The sequence below is a fragment of the Culex quinquefasciatus genome, chromosome 3 (assembly GCF_015732765.1).
Source record: "Culex quinquefasciatus strain JHB chromosome 3, VPISU_Cqui_1.0_pri_paternal, whole genome shotgun sequence".
NCBI lineage: Eukaryota > Metazoa > Arthropoda > Insecta > Diptera > Culicidae > Culex > Culex quinquefasciatus.
The window spans coordinates 163,200,685-163,224,177 of NC_051863.1; the positions used below are offsets into that span (position 1 = coordinate 163,200,685).

Genomic DNA, 23,493 nt, shown 5'->3' on the forward strand with positions numbered 1-23,493 from the left:
GGGTGTCGAGTTCTTCAGCTTTTTTTCCACTCTGATTTTTTTTTTTAGCTTTTTCTTAGTTCGTTCACTTGTTGAGTGGCAGACAACCAACCAACTTGCAACCTGTTGACATTTATGGCGTAGCTTTTGTTGTTTTGAAAAGTCAGTCACAAGGTGTGTTGGTTAGTTCTAGGATGAATAAATGACATTTTTTTGAGAATTTTTGTTGAATTTGCTAATTGCAAATGAATTCATTTTGTGCTAATCTACTGTTTTCATCCAAATTGGGGTTTTGTTTCCGGCTGTCTTTAGCTAGTAAAACCACATAGATTTACCGAAGTTTTGATCAGCCATGCGGTCTTCTGCAAAGATTGAAAAATGAAGACAAAAATACATAAACATTTTAATCCGTGAGGAAGCCCGCATAGTCTGTTGAAACGTTTGATAAAAAGTTAATACTGACTTTTAATAACTTGCGACTGAGGAGCTGAACACATTCAAACATAACCTCTATGTTATGTCTAATCTATTTGCAAAAAAAAAACTCAATAATATTGGTAAAATTTTGGGCAGTTAGTTTTAAATAGATTTTTTTTTAACATAAAATTCCATAATTTTTTCGTTTGCTGGTAAAATCCAAATAATTTTTAGTTTTAGTGAATAAATATTTGTACCTCTATAACTAATAAAAAAAGTTTGTGACAGAATCCGTGAAATTAGAAAATTTCAAATGAAATGGGGTGGATTGAGCAAATATCATAGATACAGACATATGAAGTTTAAATTGATATGAATAGCACGTAAACTTTGGTCATGTAATCACAGAAAGCCATATTTTATTTTCAAATATCTGTTTAAAATAGTAAAAAATATATAAAACGTGAGAAAAATGTTGATAAACAATGGAATTGAATTCAATTTATATTTTAAAAGTTATCAATACCAAAAGTTTCAAAACCCATGAAAAACATAGTTTTTTCATTTTTTTTTCTAAAATACTAAAGTTTTTACTTTTAATGCAAACTTTTGTTAAAGAGCAACTTCATGTCAAACAGGAAATCAGTTGTACCGGACCCTCTTCGATTTCAATGAAACTTTGTAGACATGTTATCCTACGCTTATGAAAACCATTTTGGTGTATATGGAGCCAGATTCACTCGATAATGACATTTGAGAAGAGCGTAAATGTTTCAAATATTTATGTGTCTCGGAGCCGTTGCATCATATCAAAAAGTGGTCAAAGACAAACCTGTAGGATATTTGACGGGAAAATAAAATACACTGAAAGAAAAAAACACGCCACTTTTATGAGATTTATTGATTATTAAAAGTGGCTTGTTTAAAAGTCAAATTTGAAAGTGAGCCCACAATTTTTTTTTCGTTCAAAATTTTTGTGAAAATAGCCTAAGATGTTACAAAAAGGCTAGCGAATATTACTTATACTAATATTCCACTAAGAAAGTTGAAAAAGTTGCGCCGATTTGCTTCTTTTTATTTAATTTTATATCAGAACAAGATTTTACAATCTTGTCCAGTAAAAATGAGTGAAAAAATTTAAATTTTTGAGACACTTAGCACATTAATTTTTTTTAAGGTTTTTAATTTCAATATTTAAATTTTAAATCAAAAGCAATAATAAAACAATTTGTAGTGACATCGATTTTTTAATCAAAATGAAAACAAAAACAGTATTTTTTTATACTTTCCCAGGAATCGTTCACCCAAATAATCAAATATCGTTAAAATTAAACAGGACTCAGAAAAAATCTGTAATTTTTCTAAAAGATGGTTTCATAGCTCAAATTTTATTTTGAATAAGCTTGATTCTTTCAATGCCTTTTGAAACTATATCTTTCAAATTAAATAGCTGCATAATTTTTATTAAAGCGAATGAAAATATTACTAAAATTCCCAAGTAACATTTTTTTTCTAGGAGTTCTACAAGAGCTCTTCAAGATAGCTACAGCATAGCAGTTTGGACCGCGGTAGGATAAAACTCTCTTCAAGTACTCTTCCAAACTCCTGGAGATGTTTTGAAGAGATTTGTATCTTGCAGCGGTCCAAACTGCTATGCTGTAGCTATTTTGAAGAGCTCTTGTAGAACTCCTGGAAAAATGTTACTTGGGTTAGTTAGTTTCTAAAAAAAACTGTAAAATCTGACAATTCTTCAAATGTCTAATATTAAACTATTCAATTTAAAACTTATCTAATTTACTTATGGATGAAATATTTATTATGTTGTTATCTTGAAAAAAAAAAAATGATTTGAGAAAATTTATTAATTTCATGAATATTACTCCGTCCACGAAATCGAAAAAAATCACTAAAAATTAAACAAGGGTATTCACTTGCTTAGTTATACAGTAGTTCATATGATTTTGTTTATTCCTAGTTGAGTTTGATAAATAATCTTGAGAAAAGTCGTTACAGTTTCACACAATCATAAAATTTCACGGGATTTCGCGGAAAATGCCAAATTTTACGGATATCGCCCTGTCCGCGAAATCGTGAAATTTCACTTACTCTTGAAATTAGGTTAAATCATCAAAAAACGAGTTATTTCAAAAAGTGGTCAAAAACAATCTTATGCAAAATTGGATGAGCTTTCCGGTAAAAATATTTACGAGACTAAAAAAAATCAAGTCTGGCATAAAGAAATTGTAAAAAACCTTCAAAACCCATTTTTTCTACATTTTTTTTAAACCGCTGTAACTTCACAAGGATTGGACTTAGGACAGTGGTCAATATAGAAACTTTTATGTAAAATTGTCTGGAAAATCGATTTCCGTTTTCAGTTTTTGAAAATTTTGATGTTTAGAGCATTAAAAAAAAACAGTTTCAATAAATGATTTTTGTACTTTTTTTAGGTGAGTCCGTCCTGCATTTTTCGTGAATCTTTTTGTTACATCTATTTTCACAAAAAAAAATGAAAGAATAAAATTCGTGGGTTCACCTTTCAATTTAAATTTTAAACTTAATAATCAAAAAATCTTATTGAAGTGGCGTGTTTTTTTATTTCACTGTACTTTTTTCGGAAAGCCCGTCAAATTTTCCACTTTACGATACGATGCAATGGCTTCAAGATACAGCGAAGTGCATAAATATTTAAAACACTTACGCCCTTCTCAAATGACATTATTGCGGCTTCAAATACACAAAAATGGCTTGTACAAGCACAGGATAACATGTCTACAAAAGTTTCATAGAAATCGGGTAAAGAAAAAGTGCCTTAAAAAATCCTGTTTTGGGCAAAAATTGAGCATTAAATTCAACATCACTTTTTTTTATTCTGCCGATCTGCATATCCTAAAAAATTTTACAGTTAAGTAACGAAAAATGGAAGAGCTTTTAGAAATTTTTGTTGTTTTGTTTTTCGGTAATAATACATTTTTTTTGGAATTTTGAGTACGTAATCGAATTGGGAGTCCAATATTTAAAAAACAGTACCTTGGACACCACATTTCCAAATCTTCACAATTTCAGACTGCAAATTATTAAAAAAACTCGTATTTCGTATCAAGGACCAAAATTATCTCTTCGAGCAAAGTTTCACGAAAACTTTGTTTCCGGCAACTTTGTTTCCGATTTCATGAGAGTTGACGGAGAATGACCTTAAAACTACTTTTTTGTTCAATATATGCTTTCATCTTAATAACATAAAGCAAAGTATTATAATGAATGATTTCTACACATCAGGAGAAATATCTAAATCAATTAAAATAGAGTTACGAATACTTGAATTAATCATCTGCCAACTCCTTGAAACTAACTCTACCACAATACTTGCCACCAATTAAAACTACTGCAAATTGCCAACATATCTGCTCAAATCTACCCTGCCAATCGTGCCTTTGATCTGGCCCCGGTCATCATCCCTCATCAAACGAGAGCGAACAATTTCCAGCTGCTCAAAAAATACCTTCCATTTTGCCACAATTCCAGAAAGTTTCTTCCTGCCCCCGGAAGGAGGCACCTGCCTGTCCGTCCAGCCAAATTGAAAAATATCTCAGTAATTTCGCTCAAAATGAATTAAATTATTCACCGGGGTGCGCCACATTTACTCTGTTGTTTGCAGCAGCCCAATTGTGTGACGACTGCCTGGCATTTTCTTTTTTTTGCTTCGTTTCGTTCACCGGAACAAAAAAATCTCGGTGACCCTTCCGGGGACGCTCTTTACGGCACTCCAAAATGCGGCTGGGGGAAGGTTTATGACAAACTCGGACGGCGGAAGACTTTAATAATTGAAAACGGTCAAGTGGAGCGGTGTAGAGTTCAGGCTTACTGCGTGCCCTCGGAGTTTGACTTGGGTTCAGAGGGTTCGGTGAAAGTGTCCGGCTCGGCCATTATTCCTTCAACGCCAAAAGCGTCTCCGGAATGCTCCTTCGTCACTTGGTGTTTTGGTGTTTGCCGGATTAGGGATAAAGGATGAGCATAAGGAGAAGACAGGGATGGTTTGCCGGTAAAAGAGTGCATTTTAAACTTAAAAATATAAACCTTCAAAGATTCAACTACACTTCTTGACGGGCTACGATCTAAAAGTTCGCCAAAAAAGCTATTTCAAACCAATTTGGTATTTGATGAAATTACTTGTGATTTTGCCAATTTTTAGAAGAAAAAAAAAACTTAAAGAAAATTATGGAAACCAGCATGTAGGCGAAAGATAGTGACTGGAAGATGTAGAATAGACCTAAAGCTATAAGATAAACCAAAAACTAAACAATATAAATGCATACCGTCATCAGGGGTGACATTGGGTCTGAGGGTGGAATCAGGTCATACAAATTAGGCCGTTGCAAATATTTTTCAATGTTTATGTCGCCCCCTCTTCAAAATTGGTCTGAAAAAATCAGGGGGCAAAAAAAATATTTTCCCAAAAAACTTCAAAATTTACATGAAAATAGAAGTCTAATCAACTGAAAACTATCGAAAATGCATTGTTCTGCATTGATAATCATATTTTGCATGTTTGGGCTTGTTTAAAAATGTTTTGCATTTTTTTAAATTCCAATGTACAGCACCGCAAAAAAAAATTTCGCAAAAAAATAAAATTTTCATCAATACTTAGATATTTTGGAAACTAATGATGGCAAAAAAAAATGGACAGTTAGTTGCATAATGCATTTTTAAACACTTTTTTCATTAAAATGTTGAAACCATGGCTCGTAATTTCAAGTTTTATACTTTTTTATTTTTTTACGCCCCCAACCCCCCACCACCAACCGGGCTTTGGTCAGAGTCGACGGATATAAACTTCCAAAAATATTTGCAACGGCCTTATATATAAATAAATAAATAAATAAATAATTAAGTAATAACACGACAAATTGTGGGTCTCGTGGCGCAGGGGTAGCGGCTTCGGCTGCCGATCCCGATGATGCTATGAGACGCGGGTTCGATTCCCGCCTTATCCACTGAGCTTCTATCGGATGGTGAAGTAAAACGTCGGTCCCGGTTTCTCCTGTCTCGTCAGAGGCGCTGGAGCAGAAATCCCACGTTAGAGGAAGGCCATGCCCCGGGGGGCGTAGTGCCAATAGTTTCGTTTTTTCGTCCTTTGTAGGGCGTCTAATTTTCCCGGGTTTTGAATTTCCCGGGAAACGGGAAAAATATTTTTCAAATCCCGGGAATTCCCGGGATCCCGGGATTTTTTTTAAACAGTCATAAAATCTATGTTTTTATTAAATTTGTTATGTTTTTCAAGCTTACATTCATAGAATTAGCAGAACTTCAATCTGAACAAGAACAACAGTTTTTAGTAAGTTTAGAAAATATTAAAAATTGTTGTTTTTTATATTTAAAAAAAAATAAAAATTGTTGTTTTTGATTCTTTCATATTTATAATCTTAAAATTCTTATTCAGCAATTCCATTTGAAAAGAGCCTAAACCGAAAAAAGTTCTCCGGGCTCAAAATTTTTCTGGGGGTTCCTTGGCCAAAATAATTAGACCCGTATTTTTTTTTGTTTGGCCATTAGGGTGACCTACATCGTGCTAAAGTGGTTCGAAAAATGGCAATTTTCGTCATTTTTCGCAAAAACCACTTTTTTTCGAAAAATCATATCCCCGCGCCATTTTATCCGATTTTAGCTGTCATGGACGCAAAAGAAAGGTGATGAGTTTGGCTATTTGAGAAAAATAGTACGAAGTTCCAAAAATCTAGCTTAACTATTCAAAAAGTCGTTTGAAAACTTAAAATGGCGTTTTGACCGTGTCTGGACCAAAGAGCCTATGTCTGAAAATGTTTTTATCGGATTCCTCGGAAAATTTCACAGTACATATTAAAAAATTGGCGATGTCGAACCGTACGTTTCCGAGATATGATTTTTTGAAAATAAAAACTACGTTTTTTGACGCGGCGCGCCCAAAACAGGAAAATGACGAAATCGGCAAAAAATCAACTTTTTTCACTAAAACTGCGATAACTTAAAAAATTTCAGCGATGACCTATACATGTCTGGGTACCAACATTTTCGTAATTGAAAGACGGATCGATCGGAGAACTTTTTTTTCGGTTTAGGCTCTTTTCAAATGGAATTGCTGTATTAATATATTTCCTTTATATTTCTATATGAAATGACTACAAAAAAAAAATCATTGAAGCTGTTAAAAAAAAGAAAAATGAAAACAAATATAATGAAACCATGCAATGTAAAATTTCAGAAAATTTTTGAATTTCATGTTTTATATAAAACATATTTTACAAACAATCTTTAAGTCACTACCGCCAACTGGAGGAAATCGGGACTGCAGTCTGAATAGGTACATGATATTTTAGAGCAATAAATTTTAAAATTGGTGTACTGATTGTTTTGATAATTAAAAAAATATCAGAACATTATGCTGTCTTAATACGTTACTATTGTCCTTATTTGCTCCAGATGCCGATGTCTGATGAAAAATAATTAAATATGTTTTTTCCAAGTTTAGAATCACCATAAAACGTAAATATTTAAAAAATAAATAAAATAATGAATAATATTTAAAGCTCTAGGCATTTTGCGGATCCGTAAACTAAAATTTTAATTATTTTCCCATAAACCGAATAAATGTTTAATATGCCGAATACAAATTTGCTAATGCTTTAAAATTGTGGTCGATTACTAAGTATTGAACTGTTCATCTATTTCTACAACCAAATCTGAGTTTCCAGGCCAAAAAATGTTTTTTTTTCAATTTCGGGGATTCCCGGAACAAAATATCAAAAATCCCGGGATTCGGGAATTCCCGGTTTAGGGAAAATCCCGGGATGGACGCACTAGTCCTTTGGCTCTGGTCGTGGCCGTGGGAAGAAAGAGGCAAACAATGAAACATATTATCAATCGCAAATTTAAAATTTGAGATCTATTTTAAAAACATGAGCAAAGTATTACATAATATAATGCATATAATGCAATGTAACTATCAAAAATCTGCAAATATCAATGAATTTATGAAAACATTTTTATTCTTAAATTTTTTCGTCTGTGCTCTCAAAATTACAAATTTTTAAAAAGTTCAAAAAATCTGATCCTGATTTATTTACATTCGATTTAACAAGTTTTTTCAATGTTTTTCTCCAAATTTCGGAGGGAAGGGGGCATGAAATGAAGTTTGCAATGGCCTAAGGTATTAAATTTCAATTTTCATTACAAAATACAGATTTTTTTGATTTTTTTTTGAAATTGTGCAATATTGATTATTATTTTTTTAAATTTTGCAATATTAATTCATTTTTTATATCATGCAACATATACGAATGGAACTACGTTAGATATTTTGAAATAAAATAACCAATTTTTAACAAAATTCTGATTTTCTTTAAAACATAAATTTACATATGGTTGATAAAACATTCTAAATTTTGTACGCATTTTCACTATTGAGCAATTCCAGCTCAAATTAGGTATTTAAAAAAATAAAAAAAATATTTTAGAGTTTTGGAACAAAATGCTTAAAATTTTCACAAAATACAGTTTTTTAAATACAAAAATTTAATAAATTTGCAAAATGGGTCTTAAATGATTTAAAATTTCATGGGCATTTTAACTGTATTAGATTATAATTACATGTATAACAATTTTCAAAAAATACCATATTTTTTAAAGTGTCTACATTTTTATGATTTACAATATAGGTATCAAATGATCCGAAATTCTGAAGGAATTTTCTCTTTTTTTGTGTTTTAAGATTAAAATATAAATAGTTTTTACAAAATACCATATTTTATGAAAATACTAAAATTTTCTGATTATTGAACAATTTGAAAATTTGTCTTCATTTTCAATGTTTAAGAGTTTTCGGATGAAAATACTAAAACTTTCGCAAAATCTTAAATTTTATGAAAATTAAATTTTATTGATTTTATAATTTGCGTTGATACTTCTAAACAATTCAATGTTCTAGAAGAATTTTTAATCCATAAGATTTTTTGGAAAAAATCTCGAATTTTCACAAAGTTCTGTTTTTAAATACAAAAAAAAAATAGTTTAATATAATTCTAAACTAAACACGTTTCCAAAAATCAACAAAGCATTTGCAAAGTTTTGAATAAAGCCATATTACAAATAACTAACGCAACGCTACCGTTATGCTTTTTGTTCAACAATAATAATTTCATAATAGTAGTTTATGCAACATGTTGCAAAAAGAGGATTTTTTCAGCACGAGTCGTACATTTATCCAACGAGGTTCACCGAGTTGGATAAATACGAAGAGTGCTGAAAAAATCAAGTTTTGCAACGAGTTCCATACAACATTTTTTGCAATTCCAAAAAAACACACACTGAGTGAAATTTTATGTCAAATTTTCATGTATTTTGTCAATAAATCGTTTAAATAAAAAAAATGTTGAAAAGTGTTACATTTCGAAACAAGTGCTGAAAAGTTCAACTTTTCAGCATTTATTTTGAAAAGTGTTGCTATTCGATTCTGTTATTTTTGGTACAGAAAAGTAGGCTATTTCGTTGTTCAAGAATGACAGGAAAAGTAAGTAGTTTCACGACGGAATTGCAAAAAAATATTTCTATCAAAAGTCAACTTTTTTCACCCTGACCCTAAGTTGTTTTTCAATGTGATTAATTTGATTAAAAATCATAATTTTGATTGATAAAGTCTGTTCAATTTTTTTGAAAGAAAATTCCGTTAACTCTCTACTTTTTTCGCAGAATATTGAAAACTTGTTATTGCTTAAGGAACTTTATTCTAAAATGTTTGTGTATTTTTCATTAGAATATTGTATTTTTTTATAAATTCCAATTTTCAGCAAAACCATTTTATTTCTTACTTCTGAACATTCATTATATTTTTTTGCTTTTTTCTATTCTTTCCAAGTTTATGTTCTAGAGCCAAATTCTTAAAAAAAATCATTTAGTTCTTTTTAATGCTAATGTCCTTTTTTACAAATGTTAAAAAAAATAAATCGACGTCGTCGTGCTATCTTGTCGCACCCGCCATTTTGAAGTTCCGAGAAAAACGCGTTTTAATGTTTGACCTTGAATATACAAAAACGAGAGCACGCAATGTAAACAATAACAAACACGTTTTGTTTGGCTGGCCATTCTGTGCAATGTCCCGAAGTTTGGTTGAAGTTGGTTGCTGGAGTCCCGAGTTATAATTATAAATGTTTACGGTAGTCTAGCTTGCACGTGCGACAAACGCATCCTGACTTTCCTGGCCTGAAATCCCTTTGGCCTTTTGTCGAACTTACATCAATTTTCATGGAGTGACAAGATAGCACGACAAGATTGAAACTACTTTCATATGTAAAGTGACAAAAATGCACGGAGTTTTTTCGGTTTTTGTTGAATATCTCAGGATTGAAATCGAATTTTGGGGATCTGTGAAGGTCAAAAGGTGAGGCATTGTGAGCTGCACAAAATGGCGTTCTTAACTCAATTTGGCCCAAAATGCACGTACGACAAGTTAGCACGATGGCGACGAAATGTCTTTTGTTTTTTACTCATTTTTTGTCATCGTTCCTACCTTAAAATTGTTTAATTTTCACTGTTGAAATTACTTTAATTGGTATTTTATTAAGTGGTTTTTAGTTTTAGCTTTTAATTAAAATATTTGAGGTTTTTTTATAAAGCAAATATATTTTTAAATTGCAATCTATTGAGATTTTTTTTGAACTAAATTTTAAACTTGTTAAAACAATTTCATATTTTTTTGCCAGCCACACCTAAATTATATTATTAAGGTGTGGCTGGCAAAAAAATATGAAATTGTTTTAACAAGTTTAAAATTTAGTTCAAAAAAAAATCTCAATAGATTGCAATTTAAAAATATATTTGCTTTATAAAAAAACTTCTATAACTTTATTTTTGATAAAAATTAAATTAATTATTTGAATAGAATCATAAAACAACAACATTGAATATTTTTTCATCCTGACTTTTTGAAAAAAATAATACTAAGGGAAAAGTAGAGACAACAGTATTGAAAAAAAAACGGCTTGTATAAAGTAAGGATTTTTCCACACAACTTTGATTCAACCCTGTACCAATCGACAGCAAAACTCCAACGAGAGTGAAAGAGACCAAAAACCCAGCTCGAACCATGCCTTTCCGGTTTCCTTTTGCCCTTGGACGTGTAAAAGGACGACGACGCCTATCCAAGGACGACGACGATAACGGAAGATGAACGCAACCAAAGAATTCCATTTATTTTCATTTCCTTTTCATCTATTCTGATTATGTCATTCCTCGTCACACCGAAAACTGTTGATATGAAACGACGACGCCTTTGGAAGGATGCCAGAAGGGAGCGTTTGCTTCAAGGACATGCTGCTAATAACTTTAAGACGTTTTCATCTTCACAAATTTGAGTGTTTGTTTTCTGCGTCTTCTTCCATTTCAGAACTTTCCACTTCACTGCTCAACGACTTGTAAACACACTCACAAGGTAAGTCTTGCTTGCTTCAAAAGTAAACAAAAAATATTGAGGTGAACCTTTTTCCCCCAAACCCACCCCGTCGGGTAGATATCAAAATTCAATCAACTAATTTTAATATATTGCCCCTAACTCTGATTGAACCTAACCTGAATAAATCCGCAAAATCAAGTCAAGAAAAGCGGACGAAGAAAAACCTCCAGAGTAAATAAAAACCCTCCCACGAGAAAGCAACAAAAAAATACGTCAAGCCTAGAAGCCTAAAGAGGTGGAAAACCTGATTTTTCCTCCAACAACAGCAAAAAAAAAAAAACCCACGGCGGAGCACGGAGTGAAAGGATCCTTTTCACAGGGCCCACTCACACACGCACAAACGGGGAGAGAATATTAGCATCCTTCGGTCCGTCTGGTCCCAGCTTCCGGGGCTGAGGGTTGAGAGCAACAACAACAAAATGGGATCCAACCGTCAGGATCATCGCGTCGTATACCGTTGAGCCACTCCACTAATACAGATGCACTTTTTTCAAGGGGTAGTATTTGGATACATCCTTTATTGAAATTATGCTCCATTATGAAAGCTTGATTAGATTTAAATTTTTTACCCTCACTCGAGATTTTTTTTTGCTTCTTGGTTCGGTATCCTTAAAGGTTTGAACTGGATGCAGGATATTTACATTTAACGTTTAATAACATTGACAGTTCTTTAAAAAAATGATTGGCATGTTTGAATAATAGCTTACAAATGCATTCTTTTAATCATAACATGTTCATTAAAACAAATGTGGTTATACAAATCTAATAGTTCTATATGAGTTTTTGTATTCTTCCAACATGACCAGTTCTGTGACAATCAGTTGGCTATAAAATATATTTTTATGAGTTCTTTCAAACATGAGCAGCTCCTTGAAAAATAGATCTTTCACAACATAATTGGTGGTGCAAAAAAATAAAAGAAATATATAAATTGAAATAACAAGCCATGGTCTCCACATTTGAATAAAAAAGTGTTTAAAAATGCATTTTACACCTGCCCAATTGTTTTGCAATCATTAGTTTTCATAATATTCAAGTATTGAAGAGATTTTTTTTTCGCCGAAAAACAGCTTTTTTCGGTGATGAACATTGGAATTTCACAAAAATTGATAATATTTTTGATCGAACCCAGACATGCTAAATATGTTTTTAAACGCAGGAAATCGCGTTTCTAATTGTTTTCTGTTAGTTAGACTTCTATTTCCTTTAAAATTTTGAAGTTTTTTGAAAAAAATATGTTTTTGCCTCCTGATATTTCGGACCGATTTTGAAGGGGGAGGGGAAGCGTCATAAACTTTAAAAATATTAGCAACGGCTTATTGAATTTATAATTAAAATAAATTGAACATTATCAAAAAAAATGTTTTAAAATTTATGTTCATGTTGTCTATTTTATACATTGCAATGCCTAATATTTAACAGTAATTTTCAAATATATATTTTCTTTTGTTCATTGGAATTTGGTGATTTTGGAAAAAAATTCACACGTGCAATTTTTTAGCCTAATTTTTATGTTAAATTGAACTTGAAATCAACAAGTATTTACAGTTATTATTTATAATATGCCTTGTTTTAAAGATAAAGCCACCGTAATATTGATTTTAGCAAAATATTAAATACTTTTCGATTGCAAAAAAGCAATTTACATAAAAAATGAGGACAAACCAAGTGTATGTATAAAACTTAGATTTTTTTTCCAAAAATCACATTTTTCTAAAAATCAAAAGTTGCGTCTCTAAAATAAAAATAATATCAATTTTGGTTTTTGTAAAAAAAATTGATTCAAGAATCGGCAAGATTTTTTTCCAAGTACCTATTTTTTCCGAAAAGTACTCATCAATACCTACAACTTTGCCGAAGATACCAAATTGATCAGAAAATTCCTTCAATAGTTACAGATATTCGAATATCATACCATTTTTTATATTAACAGTAGGGTGACAAAAAAAAATCGACATCAGGGATACTTTCTGAATAGATTCCTAAGGCAAAAATAAGTATGTATAAGTGCAAATTTTGAGCCAAATCGGTTAAGATGGTCGCTTTTTATCGTTGAAATTTGTATGAGGAAAATCGCAAAAAAATGCAGAAAAACATCGTCTTACCCAAAAATGTCCAAGGGTAAGATTCTTGTAGGAAATTTAATTCCCTACAACTTTGCCGAAGATTGCAAAATGATCCCAGTTGATCCTAATTTTTGGTGGTTTTTTTCTTATATACGTCCTATATAATATTTCTTTTATACTTTCAAGAATATAAGCCGATTTTATTTTTTTTCTTAACTTATTTTTATTAGGTCCTTTTAGGTGCTATGACCAAGTTGGGACCGAGGATCAGTAAAACAATAAATAATAATAAAAAAAAAACTCCTTATATTCCATACTTGGAGATTATGTAACTGACGAGGGTTACTTGGTAAAGAATTCTTAAGCCGATTTCTTTTCATCGCATTTTTAATAACTCATCATTAGGGTTAGTGAAATTTCACGATTTCGCGGACAACGTGAAATCCGTGAATTTTAGCTTTTTCTGTGAAATCCCGTAAAATTTTACGTTTGTGTGAAAATGTAACGATTTTTCTAAAAATCATTTCAATAAGGAACTACTGTATAATTAAGCGAGTGAATACCCTGCTTTAATTACTAATAAAGGGTTAGTGATTTTTGAAAATTTCGTGGACGGCGTGAAATTCGTGAAATTTATCAATTTTCTCAATTATTTTTTGTTTATAAAAACTTAATAAATATTTATCCATAAAGACTGTTTAGGTAAATTTTATAAGTTTTCAATTAAAAAGCTTGATATTAGCCCTTTGAAGAAATTTTCAGATTTTTGAGTTTTTTAGAATCTAAATGAATTTTTACTAAATTTTGATTCGCCGTAATACAAATTTTACTGCTATATTATTTGAAAGGTAAAGTTTCAAAAAAATTAAAAGAATCAAGCTGAGCAATTCTCTACGAAATCGGTCTTTTTTCTTCAATTTTAATTTTTGTATTTTTTAATTCGACTGAAACTTTTTTGGTGCATTCGGTATGCCCAAAGAAGACATTTTGCATCATTAGTTTGTCCATATAATTTTCCATACAAATTTGGCAGCTGTCCATACAAAAATGATGTATGAAAATTCAAAAATCTGTATCTTTTGAAGGAATTTTTTGATCGATTTGGTGTCTTCGGCAAAGTTGTAGGTATGGATACGGACTACACTGAAAAAAATGATACACGATAAAAAAAATTTGGTGATTTTTTTATTTAACTTTTTACCACTAAAATTTGATTTGCAAAAAACACTATTTTTAATTTTTTTTATTTTTTGATATGTTTTAGAGGACATAAAATGCCAACTTTTCAGAAATTTCCAGGTTGTGCAAAAAATCATTGACCGAGTTATGAAATTTTTAATCAATACTGATTTTTTAAAAAAATTGAAATATTGGTCGCAAAATTTTTTCAACTTCATTTTTCGATGTAAAATCAAATTTGCAATCAAAAAGTACTTTGGTAAAATTTTGATAAAGTGCACCGTTTTCAAGTTAAATCCATATTTAGGTGATTTTTTTGAAAATTGTGGCAGTTTTTCATTTTTTTAAATTAGTGCACATGTTTGCACACTTTTGGAAAAAATAATTTTGAAAAGCTGAGAAAATTCTCTATATTTTGCTTCTTCGCACTTGCACTTTGCTGATGAGCAGTTCTCTACGGAATCGGTCTTTTTTCTTTAATTTTAATTTTTGTATTTTTTAATCCGGCTGAAACTTTTTTGGTGCCTTCGGTATGCCCAAAGAAGCCATTTTGCATCATTAGTTTGTCCATATAATTTTCCATACAAATTTGGCAGCTGTCCATACAAAATGATATGTGAAAATTCAAAATCTGTATCTTTTGAAGGAATTTTTGATCGATTTGGTGTCTTCGGCAAAGTTGTAGGTATGGATATGGACTACACTGAAAAAATTGATACACGGTAAAAAAATTTGGTGATTTTTAATTTAACTTTTGTCACTAAAACTTGATTTGCAAAAACACTATTTTTAATTTTTTCATTTTTGATATGTTTTAGAGGACATAAAATGCCAACTTTTCAGAAATTTCCAGAATGGGCAAAAATCTTTGACCGAGTTATGATTTTTGAATCAATACAGATTTTAAAAAAATCGAAATATTGGTCGCAAAATTTTTCAACTTCATTTTTCGATGTAAAATCGAATTTGCAATCAAAAGTACTTTAGTGAAATTTTGATAAAGTGTACCGTTTTAAGTTATAGCCATTTTAAGTAACTTTTTTGAAAATAGTCGCAGTTTTCATTTTTAAAAATAGTGCCCATGTTTGCCCACTTTTGAAAAAAATATTTTGGAAAGTTGAGAAAATTCTCTATATTTTGCTTTTTCGGACTTTGTTGATACGACCCTTAGTTGCTGAGATATTGCCATGCAAATGTTAAAAACAGGAAAATTGATGTTTTCTAAGTCTCACCCAAACAACCCACCATTTTCTAATGTCGATATCTCAGCAACTATAGGTCCGATTTTCAATGTTAATATATGAAACATTCGTGAAATTTTCCGATCTTTTCGAAAAATACTTTCAAAATTTTAAATCAAGTCTAACATTTCAAATGGGCGTAATATTGAATGTTTGGCCTGTTTGAAATGTTAGTCTTGATTTTGAATTTTGAAAGTATTTTTTCGAAAAGATCGGAAAATTTCACAAATGTTTCATATATTAACATTGTGAATCGGACCTATAGTTGCTGAGATATCGACATTAGAAAATAGTGGGTTGTTTGGGTGAGACTTAGAAAACATCAATTTTCATGTTTTTAACCTTTGCATGGCAATATCTCAGCAACTAAGGGTCGTATCAACAAAGTCCGAAGAAGCAAAATATAGAGAATTTTCTCAGCTTTTCAAAAATATTTTTTCAATAGTGGGCAAACATGGGCACTATTTTTAAAAATGAAAACTGCGACTATTTTCAAAAAGTTACCTAAAAAGGTTATAACTTGAAAATGGTGCACTTTTTCAAAATTCACTAAAGTACTTTTGATTGCAAATTCGATTTTACATCGGAAAATAAAGTTGAAAAATTTTTGCGACTAATATTTCGATTTTTGAAAAATCTGTATTGATTCAAAAATCATAACTCGGTCAAAGATTTTGCCCATTCTGGAAATTTCTGAAAAGTTGGCATTTTATGTCCTCTAAAACATATCAAAAATGAAAAATTAAAAATAGTGTTTTTGCAAATCAAGTTTTAGTGACAAAAGTTAAATTAAAAATCACCAAATTTTTTTATCGTGTATCAATTTTTTCAGTGTAGTCCATATTCATACCTACAACTTTGCCGAAGACACCAAATCGATCAAAAATTCCTTCAAAAGATACAGATTTTTGAATTTTCACATATCATTTTGTATGGACAGCTGCCAAATTTGTATGGAAAATTATATGGACAAACTAATGATGCAAAATGGCTTCTTTGGGCATACCGAAGGCACCAAAAAAGTTTCAGCCGGATTAAAAAATACAAAAAAAATCGAATGACCGAAATCTCAGAGAATTGCTCTGATACGACCTTTAGTTGCTGAGATATTGCAATGCAAAGGTTTAAAAACAGGAAAATTGATGTTTTCTAAGTCTCAGTCAAACAGCCCACCATTTTTTAATGTCGATATCTCAGCAACTAATGGTCCGATTTTCAATGTTAATATATGAAACATTTGTGAAATTTTCCGATCTTTTCGAAAACATTATTTTCAAAATTTTCAAATCAAGACTAACATTTTAAAAGGGCGTAATATTGAATGTTTGGCCAGTATAACTATAGACATCCCCATACTATAGACATCATAATATCAATTCATACATCAAATCACATAATATTGAATGTTTGGCCAGTATAACATCCCCAAACTATAGACATCCCCATATTTTTTTAAATATTTTTTTTAGTTTATAGGATTTTTCAGATTTAAGATCTGATCAGTAAATTATTGAATAATTCCTGAATTATCACAGAAAACACACATGTTCTTTATTTTTAATTTTTTTCTCTGTTTATGACTTTTGATCCAACACTTTTTTTAAAAATATGTCTAATATTTCCTACCTCAATTCAAAAAATCACCAAGAACCAAAAAGCAACGATTCGTCCTCAACATTTTCATAATAGCTCAAAACCGACTCAAAAAAATCTAGCCCAAGAAACATTGTGTGCGAAGATAAACACGACCCGCCCTCTCTCCACTCACACACACAAGCACAAGCCAGCCAGGTTGCAAACGATCTAGTTGAGTAATTGGAAAATTGTTTCTTGAATTACAAATGAGCCTCTCCGGGTCGTTCCTTTTTTGCTGCGTCCTTCTCCCCCTCTCTCTCTCTCGCTGGTAATAGGTCGAGGGGTAAACAACAAGGACAACAAGCTACCGGAACCTTTCCACAGATTCTTGTGCTTCTTGTGATCTTGGGAGGATTTTTTTTTGTTTTCTTCCGCTGCCTCTTCTTGTTTGCAACTTCTTGTTCTAGAAAGGAAAAGTGGGAGAGACTGTTTGTGTGTGTGTGCTTTTTGGGTGTGCTCCCTCCCCTGTCAGGGAAGGCATTATTATTGAAATGGGAAAATTGAAATTCATTTGCCATAATGATGTTCGGATGGTTTTTTCCGCGGGGGAGCAGGAAAAACAACAACCCGGCGAATGTTATCATATTTGGGAGTAATTTGAATTTTTCATAGCCGTTTCGCGGGTGCTCGAGCTTGGGAGGAATTCTTGTTGTATCTTTTGGAAGAAGCTGGTAAGAAATCTTCATTGTTTTATTTTATTTTATAATATACTTATCTTTATCTTAAGTAAGATATTTTCAAACCTTACATTTTCTTGAAACTAAAAAGACCACAAAATCCTGCTAGATGAATTGCTCCCGTATTCCGCTCTCCCGTTAAGGTGATCCTTTAAACGATTCATGTTTACATTCCTGCTTTGGCCCGTGTAATGGAGGCATGTGTACGCATAGTATTTTGCTTGTTGGGGCTCGTTGAGCTTTTGAACTTTCACATCACCAATCATGGGCAAAAATTGGAATGGGAGAGGGTGCGGGGGGAGGGGGTTGTCCCCGTGGCTTGTTGTTTTGTGTATGTTTTTTTTATTCCCACATCCACACCCACACCGATGGCACAACCCACCAAATGAAGCAATGCAAATTGTTCGACATCAAATGGGTCCTTCCCCGCTTTTGGGGTTTCGGGCAAAATTGGTTCCATCAGTAACAGGTTAATGGGTTTTGTTTGACGATGGAGCAATCAAATTAGGATGTTGAGTTTTTTTTGTTTTGCTTGAGTTTGTCAAATGAACTGGAAACTAAACGACAAGTCTAAACAAATTTGGAGAACATTTTGGTTGGATAGTTTATATTTTCAAATTTTACACAATTTGCTTCCAGTTGATAGCAAAATTCCATCAATTCAAAAAAGTTTTAATTTTTCAATATTTTATTAATATTTAAGATTTTAGCGAAACACAAAAAAAGCAACAGTTAAAATTGTTCGTATATGGGTCATTCCATGTCAACTGAATACACTTTTGGACTCGTGCCGATTTCACCATCCCTTTATTTTAGAAACCGCTGCGGATAAAAATAAAATATAAGGCCTCAAATACCTCCCAATATTTTAACCTGGTAGTTTATGTTTTAAAACGTTGTTTTGACCCTTTTCGCTGTTTTTTTTTCTTGCGTTTTATTACCATCAACACACCAATTTTACAAAAAAATCATTAAAAACCTTAGACTTAGCTTTACGAATGCCAAAAAACTCCAAATAAGATAAAATTTCTGAATTTCCTATACCTATCGTATCCATTTTACATTCATAGATATTTTGATATGTTTTGATAGCGAGGTATTTGCAATTTTGAAAATAAAGCTTGTATATTTTATTATTTATTCCTATATGCTTCTCTCAACCCCAGCTAACAAAAAGATTGTAAATATTGTTATGGTCTTAATAAGTCCATTTGTCAGATTTTATCATCGCAAAATGTTATTTAATGTTTTTGTCTTCCCTTTTTTCCAAAAGTATTCAATGATCAGAAGTCAAATAAATATTGCTATCAATTAAAAAACTACACATAAAATAAGTTTTTCGACAATTTTGCCGAATACACAAATGCTCCAAAAAGCCAACAAAAAAAGTTAGGATTGAGTTGACACCCTGCAGTGATGTCACCCTGTTCCCCTAATGATAAAAAGTTACATTAAATAACTTTCTCAACAACTTTGTTGAATACACCAATCCTCTAAATGGCCAACAGAAAAAGTTAGGGTTGGGTTGACACCCTGTAGTTGTGTCACCCTGTACGTCAGTATTTTTAAAAGATAGCCCTGTTTATATACAACAACTTTCCAGAAGACACCATTTACCTAGGGTGCACTTGAAACGAGTTAAAAATAAATGTCGTACTCATATTACGTAAATGTACTGCCAGTGTTGTCAGGAAATATAATTTTCCTGACTTAATTTCTAATCGAACTTTTGAAAACGCTATATCTTTTTTTAAAAGAGAGATAGGACCATACTTTCTTCAAAAATGTTTTAGAGGACAATCAGGGCTACACTCCTACGGTATTGGTTTTAAAATTCAGTGAAACCTGAAAATTATAAAAATCAAAATACAAAAAAGTTGGTTTTCCCATACTAAATCCCATACAAAATTGAATCGCTTTGCGCAAAGTGTGGGCTGAACCAATCGCTCCCAAATTTTGGGGGGTTGTTCAGGGACCCAAAAGGGACCGAAAAAACTTTGTTCTGAAAAATCGATCATGTCGAGCCATCCTAATACACACACACACAAACATTTGTTTAGTTTTAGATTTTGAGTCGATAGGTATACTGTTTTTTCAAAAGTTCATTTTTCCAGCAGGATTTTAGCCTTACCTCAGTGAGGAAGGCAAAAATAAGACTTGTACAAAATGAATTGTACAAGCCTTATTTTTTTAATTGATATCCATATTTATTTGCCTTCTGATCTAACTATTACAAATAGGTCATTTTCATTTTCAGTACAGCAATGAAAATGTTGTTTAACCAGTTTTTCGAAGTTTCAACTTACTCCCAATTGTATGGTTTTGAAAGTATTTTTTCAAAGTTTTTTGCATATTTTTCATAAAAATGAACTTTTCAGAAAAAAAAATATTTTTAAATTATCTTTTCTGCACAAAAAATCTATTTTGAAAATCTAAACTTTTTTATTTATTTTTTTTTACGTTTCAGAGAACAAACCCCTGCATCTTTTAAGCCACCCAGAAGAGTGCACCAAAATTTTGACGACGAGTTTTATTTTTTTATTTTAAATAATGATTTTTTTAAAGACTTAAATCATGTACAACATTTTTTTCATTTTTATGATTAAGTGCACCGTTTGCAAAATATACCCATTCTAAGTAAATGGCGTGAAATTTTTAATTCTTTTTGAAAACAATATTTTGAATTCTTTTTAATAAAGACATACATTTGAATAGGGCATTATATTGAATGTTTTGCCCTTTTGAAACGTGAAATGTTTTTCTTTTGCTATTTCTATTATCCGCTCTATCTCAGCAAAAAATGGTACAATCTCCAATGTTTCTTAGACGAAATTGTAGGTAATTTTGAACTTTTCGAAAACAATATTTTCAGAAATGGACAATCATGGAAACTATTTAAAAAAGTAAAAAAAAACCAGAATTTATAGAACAAATTTAATTTTAAATGAGAGCAATTTCATGTCAATACGAAATCGGTTGTACCGGACCCTCTCTAATTTCAATGAAACTTTGTAGACATGTTATCCTACGCTTAGGTAAGCCATTTTTGAGTATATTGAGCCAGTTGCACTCGATAATAACATTTGAGAAGAGCGTAAGTGCTTTAAATATTTTTGCATTTCGTAATTTAAATATCGCTGTATCTCGAAGCCGTTGCATCGTATCAAAAAGTGGTCTGGAACAAACTTTTGGAAAAATTGACGGGCTTTCCGAAACAAATACACTGAAATATAAAAACACGCCACTTTTATGAGATTTTCTGATTTTCTGATTTTAAAGTTTTAAAGTCAAGTGTTTTTTCGTTAAAAAATGCAGGATGAAGCAACTCACCTAAAAAAAATACAAAAATCATTTACTGAAAACGTTTTTTCGAAAAGTGTCCTAAACGTCAAAATTTTCAAAAACCGATACGAGAATCGATTCTATAGACAATTTTACATAAAGGTCCATTGTTTTAAAGATAAAAATGTTGAAAAAATAGTTTTTTTGGTGGTCAAAGACAATCTTATAGGAAATTGGAGAGCTTTCCGGGAAAAATATTTTCAAAACTGAAAGATCAAGTCTGTCATTAAGAAATTGCCAGAAACCATCAAAATACCTTTTTTCCATAATTTTTATTTTTAAAACCGCTGTAACTTCACAAGAATCAGACTTAGGACAGTGGTCAATATGGGAACTTTAATGTTAAATTGTCTGAAGAATCGACTACCGTATATTGGTTTTGAAAATTTTGACGTTTAGAGCACTTTAAAAAAAAGGTCTTCAGTAAATGATTTTTGTATTTTTTTAAGAGAGTTGCTCCATCCTGCATGTTTCGCGAGTCTATTTATAACATCTTAGGCGTCATCCATAAAGTATGTCACGCTATAGGGGAGGGGGTCTGAGCAAGCGTGACATTGCATGTTATAAGTATATGAAAAGCGTGACTAAGGGGGGGAGGGGGGGTAAATTTGGCTGATTTTAGCGTGACGTACTTTATGAATGAAGCCTTAGGATATTTTATCAAAAATTTTGAACGAAAATAAAAACCATGGGCTAACCGTCAAATTTGACTTTTAGACTTTTAACAATATTTAAAACACTTACGCCCTTCTCAAATGTCATTTTCGAGTGAAACTGGCTCCATATTCACAAAAATGGCTTATACAAGCGTAGGATAACATGTTTACAAAGATTCATTGAAGTCGGAGAGGGTCGGGTACAACCGATTTCCTATTTGACATGGAATTGCTCCATTGTTTTTACTGTTAAATTTATTATGAGCTATTATAATAAGAAACTCAAAATAAAACACTTAATTAGTTTACTGAGGTATTCAATATAAATAAATTAAGCTTGAAATTAATTTCAAAAAGTATTTTTAATCCCCCACCTCTCAAATTTGAGTAGTGCTGAAGGACGAAAACTTTGAAGAAATAACTACTTTGTTTAAAGTTTGATTTGGTATAATTTCAATTGTTCTACATTTTTGAAAGAAATGTCTTTCTGATCTTTTAATAATAAAGGTACATTTTTGAAAAGAATAAAATTACACAGCGGAACAACCAAATAAATCCCCAATGCCAATTTTCCACGCACTTGACTCTCCACAACTCTTGTACCATCTCGAGCACAAAAATGCCAAAATGTGTTACAATTTGCCTGCAGGCAGCGCAACATCGTTCACAGTCCACACCCCTCCCAGATCAGGGCAGTCAATTTTCGCCAGAACTTCATCTCGCATCGCATCCCATGTTGGCCAAATCTCACAACTCACGACAGCCCCGCGTTGTATTTCAGTGAAGAGCAAACCAAACTTTTCCCTCCCCTCCACCTCTCCTCTCTTCGCCAGGAAGACGGATTGAACACACACACACAGACAATTTCCGCGAAGCAACATCCCCGCGAGAGTGAGTTGGCGTAAAACATGATTATGATGAAGATAAACGATGGTGATTTCGAGTGTGTTTTTTCCTTCTTCTTTTTTTTTTCTTTGCTGGAGGGGGTGACTTTTCCACTATGGCAGATTTCTGCTTTTTCACCAATCTCGGGGGAATCACTTTCTGGTGGAAATGTTTCTCATTTGTAGAGCGATTTTAGGTGAAATTGCTTTAATCGTCCAGTAATTGGTGCAAAGTGTCCAACATTTGGAAATCGCGCTCATTGACTAACTTTGCGGTTGAAATAATTTCAAAGCTCCTTACGTCGCGGGCCACAACTTTCTGTTTTCCCCCTTTAAATAGTGAAAGCGACTCAATGGTGTAACAAACTCATTAAAATGTCATTATAGCAAGCGTCGTTGAAGGAGGAGTGGGGCGGAACACTCCCCCCAAGGGAATTAATCACCATGGCAACACCACGGCCGGGGTTGCCTTCCAAAAGGCAGCAGTAGAACATGTGTAATATCATTATAGTTATTACTGGGGCTGCTGGTGCGACTGACGAGTCGGGCATGCAAATTAGCATACGTGTCCTAGCTGCCTCCCCTCCAACACACGCACACATTTACCGAGCAGGTCGTCAACATTAAATCCCTATTCGAATGCAGAACGGAGCTCCAGTTTTGGGACGTACCCAATTATGGAATCACAGACCAACCGCGTGTACTTTCACCTTAACAAGGCTGGATGGGCACGGAGGAAAAAAAATGTAATAAATTTCGAAATAATTTTCTTGAAAATAAAAAAAAACGATTACATTGATCGCGTTAAAATTATTCAAGCTATGATCTTTTATTGGCATGGTTGAAAATATATATTTTTAAACGATTCCACGTCAAACCAGTAAATTTAAAATTAATGTTGTCCTGGAAGTAACTTAGCCACAATAATCATATCCGT

At 32.0% G+C, this 23,493-nt stretch overlaps 1 long non-coding RNA gene across 2 annotated transcripts in view; it reads left to right on the forward strand.

The window, feature by feature from the left end:
• The window catches only part of LOC119770411, a 66,459-nt gene that overhangs the window by 10,909 nt on the left and 32,057 nt on the right, over window positions 1–23,493 (forward strand). For both annotated transcript variants that reach the window (XR_005278808.1, XR_005278807.1), the window contains exon 3: window positions 10,811–10,855. This is a non-coding gene — a long non-coding RNA (uncharacterized LOC119770411). The remainder of the gene's footprint in view (window positions 1–10,810; window positions 10,856–23,493) is intronic.